General features: G+C 43.9%; 1 pseudogene; it reads left to right on the plus strand.

The window, feature by feature from the left end:
* Positions 1-233: 233 nt before the first annotated feature.
* On the plus strand, positions 234-351 carry LOC126238110 (5S ribosomal RNA; annotated as a pseudogene).
* Positions 352-15,786: the final 15,435 nt, after the last annotated feature.

Consider the following 15,786-nt stretch of genomic DNA (forward strand, 5'->3'; position numbering starts at 1 on the left):
TTTGTATTTTCCTACTTGGTGCGAGACAGCGCTGCTCGATTTTTTTATAAGAAAATTTATAAGAAAGTTTATAAGATAAGTTTCCAAGCAGCTACCATTATTATGTCACCTCTTAGGCTGTGACTGATTAGAGAAAGGGGGTAAATATGTAATATGAACCAAGAGGGAACGACAAGACTGGACGACCAGGAGAGAAGTGGTCGGCTTGATACGGGGCAGGTTGGGAAAAGGGAGGCAACGGTCTTGCCGCAGTGGATACACCGGTTCCCGTGGGACCACCGAAGTTAAGCGCTGTCGGGCGTGGCCGGCACTTGGATGGGTGACCATCCGGACCGTCATGCGCTGTTGCCATTTTTCGGGGTGCACTCAGCCTCGTGATGCCAACTGAGGAGCTACTAGATCGAATAGTAGCGGCTCTGATCAAAGAAAACCATCGTAACGACAGGAAGAGCGGAGTGCTGACCACACGCCCCTCCTATCAGCATCCTTAGCGTGAGGATGACACGGCGGTCGGCTGTTCCCGATGGGCCACTTGTGGCCTGAAGACGGAGGGGCTTCAGAAATGGGATTAAAATTCTGTATAAAAGAATACCAATGAGAGATTCGCTGATAACATTGGTGAACGAACATAAGAGTGCAGGTCTTACCGAATCCAGTAAATAGTCGATGAGCATACAGTGAACGTTTTCACGACCGGCAAGAGTCATCGAAATTAGTAGCACCTCTGAAGCTGTCCAGTGCAGCTCTGGAAGAAACATTAGAATGGGCAAGTTCCATGAAACGCGACCGTACAATGGTAAGACTCACCAGCAGCCAAGACTACGAGCAGTCTGAGTACAGTCTGAGTGTTAATCGAAGACTATTAAGGAGCATCAGAAAATATGTTACTAATAAAATTCGTATATAGATTGAGGAGCATGTAACTGACGAAGAGAAGCGATTGTCTTGCCTTGGAAGCAAAATAATGAATGACGGACGAAGGAAAGAGTATATAAAAAGGTGATTAAATAGGTAGGGAAAGAGAGTATTCGAGGCTAAAATGACTCTGCTGATATCATACCTAATTGATATTTAATATTCTCTAAATAGGGAATCACATGCTAGTGTATGATCTGGCTTCTCGCTAACGCTTATCACCACGCCAGATGACGCAGTGCATAGCGTGTGAACAATTGACCTGGACCCCTCCTCTCCTTACGGCATCTGCAGAGGCTCAAAGTATTACGTATTTGGTGACCGCGGCATATCGTGATCGTTAACCGAAGGGCCCCGGTTCGATACCCGGCCGGGTCGGAGATTTTCCCCGTTCGGGGACTGGGTGTTGTGTTGTCCTTTCGTTCGTATCATTAGAAATGACATTCCACTGTTGAGGTGGCTGTATGGATACGTCCCAAAAGCCAGTTGAAAAAAACTACATACACTCCTGGAAATGGAAAAAAGAACACATTGACACCGGTGTGTCAGACCCACCATACTTGCTCCGGACACTGCGAGAGGGCTGTACAAGCAATGATCACACGCACGGCACAGCGGACACACCAGGAACCGCGGTGTTGGCCGTCGAATGGCGCTAGCTGCGCAGCATTTGTGCACCGCCGCCGTCAGTGTCAGCCAGTTTGCCGTGGCATACGGAGCTCCATCGCAGTCTTTAACACTGGTAGCATGCCGCGACAGCGTGGACGTGAACCGTATGTGCAGTTGACGGACTTTGAGCGAGGGCGTATAGTGGGCATGCGGGAGGCCGGGTGGACGTACCGCCGAATTGCTCAACACGTGGGGCGTGAGGTCTCCACAGTACATCGATGTTGTCGCCAGTGGTCGGCGGAAGGTGCACGTGCCCGTCGACCTGGGACCGGACCGCAGCGACGCACGGATGCACGCCAAGACCGTAGGATCCTACGCAGTGCCGTAGGGGACCTCACCGCCACTTCCCAGCAAATTAGGGACACTGTTGCTCCTGGGGTATCGGCGAGGACCATTCGCAACCGTCTCCATGAAGCTGGGCTACGGTCCCGCACACCGTTAGGCCGTCTTCCGCTCACGCCCCAACATCGTGCAGCCCGCCTCCAGTGGTGTCGCGACAGGCGTGAATGGAGGGACGAATGGAGACGTGTCGTCTTCAGCGATGAGAGTCGCTTCTGCCTTGGTGCCAATGATGGTCGTATGCGTGTTTGGCGCCGTGCAGGTGAGCGCCACAATCAGGACTGCATACGACCGAGGCACACAGGGCCAACACCCGGCATCATGGTGTGGGGAGCGATCTCCTACACTGGCCGTACACCACTGGTGATCGTCGAGGGGACACTGAATAGTGCACAGTACATCCAAACCGTCATCGAACCCATCGTTCTACCATTCCTAGACCGGCAAGGGAACTTGCTGTTCCAACAGGACAATGCACGTCCGCATGTATCCCGTGCCACCCAACGTGCTCTAGAAGGTGTAAGTCAACTACCCTGGCCAGCAATATCTCCGGATCTGTCCCCCATTGAGCATGTTTGGGACTGGATGAAGCGTCGTCTCACGCGGTCTGCACGTCCAGCACGAACGCTGGTCCAACTGAGGCGCCAGGTGGAAATGGCATGGCAAGCCGTTCCACAGGACTACATCCAGCATCTCTACGATCGTCTCCATGGGAGAATAGCAGCCTGCATTGCTGCGAAAGGTGGATATACACTGTACTAGTGCCGACATTGTGCATGCTCTGTTGCCTGTGTCTATGTGCCTATGGTTCTGTCAGTGTGATCATGTGATGTATCTGACCCCAGGAATGTGTCAATAAAGTTTCCCCTTCCTGGGACAATGAATTCACGGTGTTCTTATTTCAATTTCCAGGAGTGTATTTCTGTGCCACACGTAGCAATGGCAATATAAAATTAACACTAGTCCCAGCAAACTTAGTAATGGCGTTTCTTGATACTTACACCCAGCACAACACGACGGGTATAGGGGTGTTACAGATATTCTGAATGTTTCTCTCTGTAAAAGCGAGTATTGTAACTCTAGCTCTCGTCTGCTGAAAAGGACACAGTTTTTAGACATTTGTTGTAGCTCACATCCACTTTCACCCTGTAATTACTGCGAATTCACTGACACATAGTTGTGGAGCAACTACAATTAATCGTCAAGGAATAAAGAGCACATGCTCGATATAATCCTTAAGTGAATACTTTGTTGCCATATTAACAAGAAACAAACTACTGCAGAAAAGTCATAAAAATTTTTCAGCAATAGAAATGCCTCATATTCTACTATAACGTAAAGTGTTATTTCCGAATGATTTGGCGAACAGGGTGGGCAGCAATCTGCGGTTGTTTGCTGATGATGCCGTGGTGTGCGGTAAGGTGCCGAGGTTGAGTGACTGTAGGAAGGCACAAAATTTCCGGTTGATGTGATGAATGCCAGCTAGACGTAAATATGGAAAAATGTAAATTAATGCAGATGAGTAGGAAGATCCAACTTATAATGTTTGAATACAGTATTACTAGTGTTCTGCTTGACACAGTCAAATCTTTTAAATATCTGGGTGTAACGCTGCAAAGCGATGTGAAATTTGAGAACTGTGGTAGGAAGGCGAATGGTCGACTTCGGTATATTGGGAGAATTTTAGGAAAGAGTGGTTCACATGTAGGACGCTGCTGCGACCTATTCTTGAACACTGCGGGAGTGTTTGGGATCCGTACCAGGTCGGATTGAAGGAAGACATGGATGCAGTTCAGGGGCGGGAGGCTAGATTTGTTACCGGTAGGTTCGAACAACACCTAAGTGTTACGGAAATGCTGCAGGAACTCAAATAGGTATTCCTGGATAGATATTGTTTCTTATTGAGAAACACTAGAGACCAAATTTAGAGGACCGGCATATGAAGCTGATTGCCGAACGATTCTGCTGCCTCCAAATACACTCATACTCATAAATTAAGGATAATGCAGATACACGGCGAAACAACGCTCTGGTGGGCGGTTTGCGGGTTTAAATCACCTCGGGGTATGATCACGCGGTGCATTTGACCTGCGGTCATCGCACGGTGGCGCTGGCAGCAGTCCACATACGCAGAGGTGTGTTGGTGCATGTCCGAGTACGGTGCAGCGAGTAAGTGTGCAGACGTTTTCAGACGTGGTAATGGTGAATGCGTGTTGAAAATGGCACAAAGAACACATATTGATGACGTTATGAGGGGTAGCATACTAGGGCGACTGGAGGCTGGTTAAACACAGCAGGTCGAAGCACGGGCCCTCCGTGTGCCACAAAGTGTGATCTCAAGATTATGGCAACGTTTCCAGGAGACGGAAAACGTGTCCAGGCGCTACAGTACGTGACCTCCACAGTGTACCACACCGCAAGAAGACCGATATCTCACCATCAGTGCACGGAGACGGCCACAGAGTACTGCACATAGCCTTGCTCGGGACCGTACTGCAGCCACTGCAACAGTTGTCTCCAGACACACAGTCTACAGACGACTGAACAGACACGATTTATTCGTGCGGAGACCTGCAAGGTGCACTCCACTGATCCCTGGTTACAGGGACATGGTCATTGGAACAGTGGTTGCAGGTTATATTCACGGACGAGTCCAGGTATAGTCTGAACAGTGGTTCTCGCCGGATTTTCATCTGGCGTGAACCAGGAACAAGATACCAACCCCTTAATGTCCTTGAAAGGGACCTGTATTCAGGTCGAGGTTTGATGGTGTGGGGTGGATTATGATTGGTGCACGTACACCCCTGCATGGTTTTGACAGAGGAACTGTAACAGGTCAGGTGTATCGGGACGTCATTTTGCACCAGTATGTCCGCCTTTTCAGGGGTGCAGTGGGTCCCACCTTCCTCCTGGTGGATGATAACGCACGGCCCCACCGAGCTGCCATCGTGGAGGAGTACCTTGAAACAGAAGATATCAGGCGCATGGAGTGGCCTGCCTGTTCACCAGACCTAAATCCCATCGAGCACGTCTGAGATGCTCTCGGTCGACATATCGCTGCACGTCTTCAAACCCCTACGACACTTCAGGTGCTCCGACAGGCACTGGTGCAAGAATGGGAGGCTGTACCCCAGCAGCTACCCGACCACCTGATCCAGAGTATGCCAACCATTCTGCGGCCTGTGTACGTGTGCATGGTGATCATATCCCATATTGATGTCGGGGTACATGCGCAGAAAACAGTGGCATTTTGTAGCAAACGTGTTGCTGGACAGTTTTCTCGACTTATCACTAATACCGTGGACTTACAGATCTGTGTAGTGTGTGTTCCCTACGTGCCTATGCTATTAGCGCCAGTTTTGTGTAGTGCCACGCTGTGTGGCACCACATTCTGCAATTATCCTTAATTTATGAGCATGAGTGTACATTGCGCGTAAGAAGCACGAAGATAAGGTACGAGAAATTAGGGGTCATTCGGATCCATATAGACTGTCGTTTTCCCTCGCTGTATTTGCGAGTGGTACAGGAAACGGAACGACTAGTAGTTGCAAAGTGTACCCTCCGCCACGCACAGTACTGTGGCTTGCGGGGTATCTATGGAGATGTGGAACTTACCTATTTCCCATTTGGTGCAAGTAATTAAGCTGTTACTTTCTTTGTTTTTTCACCTCATAAACTACGGGTAAAGACATTTAATCTCCAGTTCGACCCACTGAGTCTACATGAACTGTAGAAAACCCGCTGTTCTTATCAGTTGTTGCTATAAGTACAACTCAAAAATGATTTGTGTAGCTATGAAAGAGAAGAGCCAGATGTTACAGTGTAACATACTTCTTGTATTGTGGTTCATCTGGTAGGAAGGACTCGGCCATAAGAGATCGAACATCACTGGTAACGCTCACGCATGTCAACATAATTTATTAAATTAACAACTATTATAGTTAAAGGAAATCACGTTAACTAAATAGAGACTAGATTCAAATGTTGAATTTTTAAAATTTCAGAATAATGTAAAACCAAATAAAATTCGGCCTAATAAAAACGCTTTAATAACTTCAATGAAACTTTAAAAATAAATTCCTAAGGCCCTCTCATGGGAAATAACACTAAATAGCAGAAACAAACTCCCTTCTGCCCCACAACTGTGGAGTGTAGCTTCAGTTATACAGGTGTGAAAGACTCAGGCGCACCGTCACCCGGATGTCACGCCCCAAAAAGCATCGGGACGCCGTACATTACGGACAACCTGGGGAGTACTGAGATGTCCGCCTTCTATAAGACGTAGTAAACAATTTTAAACACAGGCAACACAACAATAAAAACGTTGAAGTGAGATTTCGGCCGCAAGGGATGCGGACAGTACAGAGACTACGAAAGCCAACTTAAGCAAACACCTCCCAAGCGGAATACAGTAAACAATACATCCAAAACAGCAGCTTAAGCTCCCAGTTTTTATTTATTTTTTTTTTCATCATTCTTCCGACTGGTTTGATGCGGCTCGCCACGAATTCCTCTCCTGCGCCAACCTCTTCATCTCAGAGTGGCACCTGCAACATACGTACTCAATTATTTGCTGAATGTATTTCAATCTCTGTCTTCCTCTACAGTTTTTGCCCTCTACAGCTCCCTATAATACCATGGAAGTCATTCCCTCATGTCTTAGCAGATGTCCTAGCATCCGTCCCTTCTCCTTATCAGTTTTTTCCACATATTCCTTTCCTCTCCGATTCTGCGCAGAACTTCCTCATTCCTTACCTTATCAGTCCACCTAATTTTCAACATTCGTCTGTAGCACCACATCTCAAATGCTTCGATTCTCTTCTGTTCCAGTTTTCCCACAGTCCATGTTTCACTACCATACAATGCTGTACTCCAGACGTATATTTCTTCCTCAAATTAAAGCCGATATTTGATATTAGTAGACTTCTCTTGGCCAGGAACGCCCTTTTTGCCATGGCTATTCTGCTTGTGATGTCCTCCTTGCTCCGCCCGTCATTGGTTATTTTACTGCCTAGGTAACAGAATTACTTAATTTCATCTACTTCGTAACTATCAGTCCTGATGTTAAGTTTCTCGTTGTTCTCATTTCTACTACTCCTCATTACCTTAGTCTTTCTTCGATTTACTCTCAATCCATTCTCTGTACTCATTAGACTTTTCATTGCGTTCAGCAGATCATGTAATTATTCTTCACTTTCACTCAAGATAGCAATGTCATCAGCGAATCGTATCACTGATATCCTTTCACCTTGAATTTTAATTCTATTCCTGAACGTTTCTTTTATTTCTATCATTGCTTCCTCGATGTACAGACTGAACAGTAGGGCGAAAGGCTACATCCTTGTCTTACACCATTTTTAATACGAGCACTTCGTTCTTGGTCGTCCACTCTTATTATTCCCTCTTGGCTGTTGTACATACTGTATGTGACCCGTCTCTCCCTATAGTTCACCCCTACTTTTTTCAGATTTTTGAACATCTTGCACCACTTTACACTGTCGAACGGTTTTTCCAGGTCGACAAATCCTATGAATGTGTATTGGTTTCTTTAGTCTTGCTTCCATTATTAAGCGCAAAGTCAGAATTGCTTCTATCGCGCCTGTACCTTTCCTAAAGCCAAGGTGATCGTCATTTGGCGCATCCTCAATTTTCTTTTCCATTCTTCTGTATATTATTCTTGTAAGCAACTTGGAAGCATGAGCTGTTACGCTGAGTCTACGATAATTCTCGCACTTGTCAGTTCTTGCCGTCTTCGGAATTGTGAGGGTGATGCTTTTCCGAAAGTCAGATGGTATGTCGCCAGACCCATACATTCTACACAGCAACGTGAATAGTCATTTTGTTGCCACTTCCCCCAATGAGTTTAAAAATTATGATGGATTTTTATCTATCCCTTCCGCCTTATTTGATCTTAAAGTTCTCCACAGATATTTTAAATTCTAATACTGGATCCCCTATCTCTTCTAAATCGACTCATGTTTCTTCTTCTATCACATCAGACAAATCTTCCCCGTCTTAGAGGCTTTCAGTGTATTCATTCCACCTATCCGCTCTTTCCTCTGCATTTAACAGTGGAATTCCCGTTGCACTCGTAATGTTATCACCCTTACTTTTAATGTCACCGAATGTTGTTTTGACTTTCCTGTATGCTGAGTCTGTCCTCCCGAAAATTCTTTTTCTTTATTTCTGATGTCTTCACATTTTTTCTGCATCCATTTCGTCATAGTTGCCCTGCACTTCCTATTTATTTCATTCCTCAGCGACTTGTATTTCTGTAACCCTGAGTTTCCCGGAACATTTTTGTACTTCCTCCTTTCATCGATCAATTGGAGTATTTCTTCTGTTACCGCATTTTAGAGATGTCCATTCCTCTTCAACTTTACTGCCTACTGAGCTATTCCTTATTGCTTTATCTATAGCCATAGAGAATTTCAACCGTTTCTCGTCATTCCTTAGTACTTCCGTATCCCACTTCTTTGCGTATTGATTCTTCCTGACTAATGTCTTGAACTTCAGGCTACTCTTCGTCACTACTATATTGTGATCTCAGTCTATATCTGCTCCCGGGTACACTATACAATCGAGTATCTGATTTCGGAATCTCTGTCTGACCATGATGTAATCTACCTGAAATCTTTCAGTATCACCCGGCCTTTTTCAAGTACAACTCTTCCTCTTGTGGTTCTTGAACAGGGTATTGCTATTACTAGCTGAAACATATTACAGAACACAATTAGACTTTCTCCTCTCTCATTCCTTGTTCCAAGCCCATATTCTCCTGTAACCTTTTCTTTTGCTCCTTCCCCTGCAACTGCATTCCAGTCCCCCATGACTGTTAGATTTTCATCCCCCTTTACAGACTATATTACCCTTTCAATATCCTCATACACTTTCTCTCTCTCTTCATCTTCAGCTTGCGACGTCGGCATTTATACCTGAACTATCGTTGTCGGTGTTGGTTTGCTGTCGATTCTGACAAGAAGAACCTTAATACTGAACTGTTCACAGTAACACACTCTCTGCCCTATCTTCCTATTCATAATGAATCCTACTCCCGTTATACCATTTTTCTGATGCTGTTGATATTACCCTATAATCATCTGACCATAAATCCTTGTCTTCTTTCCACTTCACTTCGCTGAGCCCTACTATATCTAGATCGAACCTTTGCATTTCTCTTTTCAGATTTTCTAGTTTCCCTACCACGTCCAAGCTTCTGACATTCCACACCCCGACTCGTTGAACGCTATTCTTTCGTTGATCATCCAATCTTTTTCTCAATGTAACCTCCCCCTTGGCAGTCCCCCGAATGGGGGACTATTACGGAGTCATTTGCCAATGGAGAGATCATCATGACACTTCTTCAATTACAGGCCACGTGTCCTGTGGATACACGTTACGAGTCTTTATTGCAGTGGTTCGATTGCCTTCTGCATACTCATGCCGTTGATTATTGCTGATTCTTCTGCCCTTAGGGGCAGCTTCCGACTCCTAGGACAAGAGAGTTCCCTGAAACTCTGTCCGCTCCTCCGCCCTCTTTGACAAGACCATTGGCGGAATGAGGGTGATTTCTTATGCCAGAAGTCTTCGACCGCCAATGCTGATTATTAATCAAAATTTAAGCAGCGGCGGGATTCCTCACATACCAAAGTTAAATGACATGGCAGTCTGCTTTCATCGTGTAGAAAAGGAGAATTTACGTTGTAAGAATAAAACTCAGATTTACAAAATATTTCGTCATGTAAAATATGCCACTTGGGAAGAAACATATTTCAGTACAAAATACAAGCATTAGCAAATTTTAATTAAAAAGGGTCTAGAAGGGCCAAGACAGATACTTAAATAAGACGCTGAGCAGAGCACCGTGGCCCAAACAGGTTTAATCATATGAGATAAAGTACTACCACAGCTTTATCTTGAGAATGTCCTTATCCATCACACGACTAATTTCTGCGGCACATTACTGCCATCCTCAGATCCTGTTTAATTGTGGTTACACACCTGGAGATTAGAGTTTCATGCAACCACAGACACGACACCACATTTCATGCAAGTAGTAGGATAAAGACAGCGTCACCCCATTCTGCATTGTTGGCAAAGTTATTGAAGATGGCAGATAAACTATGGTGGTCATAGATGTGGCAACATCGTAGTGATGTCAAGGCGGGAAGTTCAATTTGTTTTTCTTTTTGGGTGGGGGGGGAGGGGGGGGGAATAGATCAATTGGCTATCTCCACTAACCTAACCCACCCTCCCCTCTCCGCAGCCTCCTCCTCTCCCCCTCCCTTCCTCTCCCCTCCCCATTTGAAAATTGTCAGGAAAAGGACTCGGTCTACGGTGGGCTGCTGAATAGGACGGATTCTTTGTTTAAGTGGAACTGGAAGTATCCTACGGGTTTTAATGAGTGTGTTTGCGAGTATCAAAATGTGTGACATAAATGGCTATATTTTTTCGTTGTGTTGGTTTAGAAGTTAACATTTATTATAATGTCAAGAAACCATAGACCTCAGTATGTGATGCTCCTCCAATTCCACATAACCATTAGAATGGGCTAGAGGTAGCTCCCTCTTGAACTAGAGGTAGAATCGTTCTTCAGGGGCCGACCGCTGTGGCCGGTCGGTTCTAGGCGCTTCAGTCTGGAACCGCGCTACCGCTACCACTGAAAAGATAAGTGAAATAAGTATCTATGTCAGTGGCGTTGAGAAAGAGCTGAAATCGTTAAAATTGGGCGAAGCTCCAGGGCCCGATGGAATCCCTGTCAGATTCCATACTGAATCAACGGCTCAGTTAGTTCCTCTTCTAACTATAATCTGTCGTAAATACCTCGAACAAAAACAGTGCCTAATTCTTGGAAAAACACCTGCCTACAAAAAGAGCTGTAGAAGTGACCTACAAGGCTACCGTCCAGTATCCTTGACATCAATTTGTTGTAGAATCTTAGAACATATTCTGAGCTCAAAGGTAATGAGATATCTTGAACAGAGGGCCTTCCTTAATGCCATCCAGCACGTATTCCGAAAACATCTGTTTTGTGAAACCCAAATCGCACTTTTCTCACATGCTATACTGAAAGCTTTGGATCAAGGCAGTCAGGTCGATGCAGTATTTCTTGATTTCTGAAAATCATTTGACTCACTACCACACTGAAGCTTACTGTCGAAAGTACTGTCATATGGGGTATCAAGTGAAATTTGTGACTGGATTGAGGACTTTTTGGTTTCTTGGATGAGTCGTTGTTAGAGGCCGAAGTAACTTGGGGTATGCCCCAGGGAAGTGTGTTGGGACTCTTGCTGTTCATGTTGCATGTTAATGACCTCAGACGCTTTGCAGACGATGCAGTTATCTATAATCAAGCACTGTCTCAAAGAAGCTGCATAAATGTTCAGTCACATCTTGATAAGGTTTCAGTGTGTTGCAAATATTGGCAACTTGCTTTTAATGTCCAGAAATGTTACAATTTTGCACTTCAGAAAACAAACACGTAGTATCCCATGGCCACTGTTGGAATCGGCCAACCCATACAAATACCTGGGGGTAGCACTTTTTAGGGATATGAAATGGAATGTTCACATAGGTTCAGTCGTTGGTTTATAGGTAGAAGACTGGGAAAGTGCAACCAGTCTACAAAGGAGATTGCTTACAAATCAACCGTGCGACCGGTTCTGGAATATTCGTCAAATATATGGAATCCGTACCAAATAGGACTAACAGGGGATGTTGAACGTATACAGAGAAAGGTAGCACGAATGGTCACGGCTTTGTTTGATCCTTTGAGAGTGCCATTGAGATACTGAAGGAACTGAACTGGAAGACTCTTGCACACAGACGCAGACTATCCCGAGAAAGTTTGTCAACAAAGTTTCAAGAAACGGCTTTAAATGATGACTAGGAATATACTAAAACCCCTACGTATCACACTGTCATCGTGACGGTAAGATCAGAATAATTACTGCACGCACGGAAGCATTCAGACAATCATTCTTCCAGCGCTCCATACGGTGCAGGTGCAGCTGAAAAACGCACAGGAGGAGCTAGATAGGATGAGGAGGGAGAAGGGGGTTGGGGAATGGGAGCTGGCTGTTGGCAAGAGATCTGCTAGGAGAAGGAGATTTTCAGACACTTTTACTATTGGTGTTTGTAATAGATATGACCAAATGTCAGAGTCTAGTGGAGAGGAATCTCTAGTAGCTGTAGATGTAGGAAGTATGCAGCAGACCTCAGCAGTTACGGTGGCTAGGACAGTTGAAAAGTCTAAGAGAAAGAAGAAGGTTCTGCTGTTAGGTAGTTCTCATGGTAGAGGTGTAGGCCAGCAGTTGCAGGAAGTTTTGGGGAGTGAGTACCAGGTCACCAGCATTGTGAAGCCTAATGCAGGATTGGCTCAGGTGACTTTTAACATAGGGGGGTTATGTAGGGATTTTACTAAAGAGGATCAGGTAGTGATTGTGGGTGGGGCTGGTAATAGTATTGATAGGGATGGGTAGTATGACATAGATGGTGACATGGAAAAGATAGCCACTCAGACTGGCAACACGAATGTGCATTTCGTGGAACTGTTTCAGCGTCACGATCGGCCTCATCTTAATACAGCCGTCAGGCGTAATAACATGAGACTTGGGGGTGCGCTGATGACAGAAGGCATGAGTCACATTTCAGTGGTGTCGGTGGAGTCTATCAGCAGGACGGGTTTCACTAGACATGGCCTGCACCTCAACAGGTATGGGAAGGGGAGGTTGGCAAAACTTAGAGGTGACAGCATAGGTGGGGGTGGTGGGATCACTCATGGGAAAATTCCGGTAGTTGTGGGTGTTAGAGCTGTACCTTTTTTAGATTGAAGTCAGCTGATAGGTATTCCTGCTTAAGGGAAGTCTCTCTAACAAAGGAACCACTTTCTACAAAGCTTGGGTATCCGATTAATGAGGGAATTAGTATATTTCATCAAAATATACAAGGTATTAGAGATAAAGTTAGTGAACTGCTTATAAATGTTGACTCTGAAATTATTGGTATATCTGAACACTTCTTAAATAAGGAGATAATTCAGAGGCTTCCTTTACCAGGATAAAGGTTGGCTGGCAGCTTTTCTACGAGCTCTTTGCGGTGTGCGGGAGTAGCCATGTATGTGAAAAACGGTATCCCATTTGAGTCAATTGATGTTTCAAAGTACTGCACTGAAAAGGTGTTTGAATGTTGTGCAGGTGTGGTTAAATTTAGTGGAGCTAAACTTCTTACTGTTGTTATTTATAGATCCCCAGACTCCGCTTTCACAACATTTTTTTTAAAGCTAGAGGAGGTTCATGGTTCACTTTATAGGAAATACAAAAAGTTAGTTATATGTGGTGATTTCAATATTAATTGTATAAGTGATTGTGCAAGGAAAAGGTTGCTGGTAGACCTCCTTAATTCATATAATCTTATGCAAACCATATTCTTTCCAACGAGAGTGCAAGGGAACAGTAGAACAACCACAGACAATATTTTTGTTCATTCGTCATTACTAGAAGGGCATTCTGTTAGCAAAAAGGTGAATGGCCTTTCAGATCATGATGCACAAATTTTAAGTCTAAAAGATTTTTGTGCTGCAATACATGTTAAATATAGTTACCAACTTTTTAGGAATGCTGATCCAGTTGCTGTACAGACTTTTGTAAACCTTATCAAGGAACAAGAGTGGCAAGATGTTTATAGTGCTGATACAGTAGACGATAAATATAATGCTTTCCTCAAGACTTTTCTCGTGCTCTTTGAAAGTTGCTTTCCGTTAGAACGTTCAAAACAGTGTACTAGCACAAATAGGCAGCCTGGGTGGCTGACTAAAGGGATAAGAATATCTTGTAGAACAAAGTGGCAATTATATCAAAACGTTAGAAACAGTCAAAATCTAAATGCAGCAGCCCATTACAAACAGTATTGTAAGGTGCTTAAAAAAGTTATTAGGAAAGCAAAAAGTATGTGGTATGCAGACAGAATAGCTAAGTCTCAGGATAAAATTAAAACCATATGGTCAGTCGTAAAGGAAGTGGCTGGTCTGCAGAGACAGGTCGAGAATATAGAATCAGTGCGTAGTGGGGATGTCCATGTTACTGATAAGTCGCAAATATGTACAGTATTTAATAATCACTTTCTGAATATAGCAGGTGAACTAAATAGAAACCTAGTCCCAACAGGGAATCATATAGCGCTCTTAGAAAAAAGTGTTCCGAGACTGTTACCTGAAGTGCTCCTCCATGATACTGACAAGAGGGAGATTGAGTTAATAATTAAATCACTAAAGACCAAGAACTCTCATGGATATGACGGGGTATCTAGCAGAATACTGAAGTATTGTTCCATGTATGTTAGCCCAGTACTTAGCCATATCTGTAACTTTTCCCTTAGGAGTGGTCGGTTTCCTGACCGATTAAAGTACTCGGTAGTGAAGCCACTTTATAAAAAGGGAGACAGGGATAATGTTGACAATTATAGACCCATTTCTATGCCATCGGTGTTTGCTAAAGTTATCGAGAGGGTTGTATATACAAGGTTACTGCAGCATTTAAATTCACATAATTTGCTGTCAAATGTACAGTTTGGTTTTAGAAATGGCTTAACAACTGAAAATGCTATAGTCTCTTTTCTCTGTGAGGTTTTGGACGGATTAAATAAAAAGTTGCGAACGTTAGGTGTTTTCTTTGATTTAACGAAGGCTTTTGACTGTGTTGACCACAAAATATTACTGCAGAAGTTGGAACATTATGGAGTAAGGGGAGTAGCTTACAATTGGTTCGCCTCCTACTTAAAGAACAGAAAGCAGAAGGTAATCCTCCGCAATATTGAGAGTGGTAATGATGTTCAGTCCCAATGGGGCACTGTTAAATGGGGCGTTCCCCAAGGGTCGGTGCTGGGGCCACTGCTGTTTCTTATTTATATAAATGATATGCCTTCTAGTATTACCGGTGATTCAAAAATATTTCTGTTTGCTGATGACACCAGCTTGGTAGTGAAGGATCTTGTGTGTAATATTGAAACATTATCAAATAATGTAGTTCATGAAATAAGTTCGTGGCTTGTGGAAAATAATTTGATGCTAAATCACAGTAAGACTCAGTTTTTACAGTTTCTAACTCACAATTCAACAAGAACTGATATTTTAATCAGACAGAATGGGCATGTTATAAGCGAGACGGAACAGTTCAAGTTCCTAGGCGTACGGATAGATAGTAAGCTGTTGTGGAAAGCCCATGTTCAGGATCTTGTTCAAAAACTAAATGCCGCTTTATTTACCATTAGAACAGTATCTGAAATAAGTGACATTTCAACATGAAAAGTAGTCTACTTCGCATATTTTCATATGCTTATGTCATATGGTATTATTTTTTGGGGTAATTCTACTGATTCAAAAAGGGTATTTCTGGCTCAAAAACGGGCTGTTCGAGCTATGTGTGGTGTAAGTTCGAAAACCTCTTGTCGACCCGTGTTCAATAGTCTGGGAATTTTGACATTGCCCTCACAGTATATATTTTCTTTAAAGTCGTTTGTTGTTAGCAATATTAGCTTATTCCCAAGAGTTAGCAGCTTTCACTCAGTTAATACTAGGCAGAAATCAAATCTGCATGTGGAATGCACTTCCTTGACTCTTGTGCAGAAAGGAGTGCAGTATTCTGCTGCATCCATTTTCAATAAGCTACCACAAGAACTCAAAAATCTTAGCAGTAGCCCAAACACTTTTAAGTCTAAACTGAAGAGTTTCCTCATGGCTCACTCCTTCTATTCTGTCGAGGAGCTCCTGGAAGAGCTAAAAAATTAAGCAAATTCCAGTGTTACATTATTGATTTTCTTTATTTAAACTAACGACTTGTCGCCCGAATATGTTTCTTGTATTTCATT

Source organism: Schistocerca nitens, chromosome 2 (assembly GCF_023898315.1).
Source record: "Schistocerca nitens isolate TAMUIC-IGC-003100 chromosome 2, iqSchNite1.1, whole genome shotgun sequence".
NCBI lineage: Eukaryota > Metazoa > Arthropoda > Insecta > Orthoptera > Acrididae > Schistocerca > Schistocerca nitens.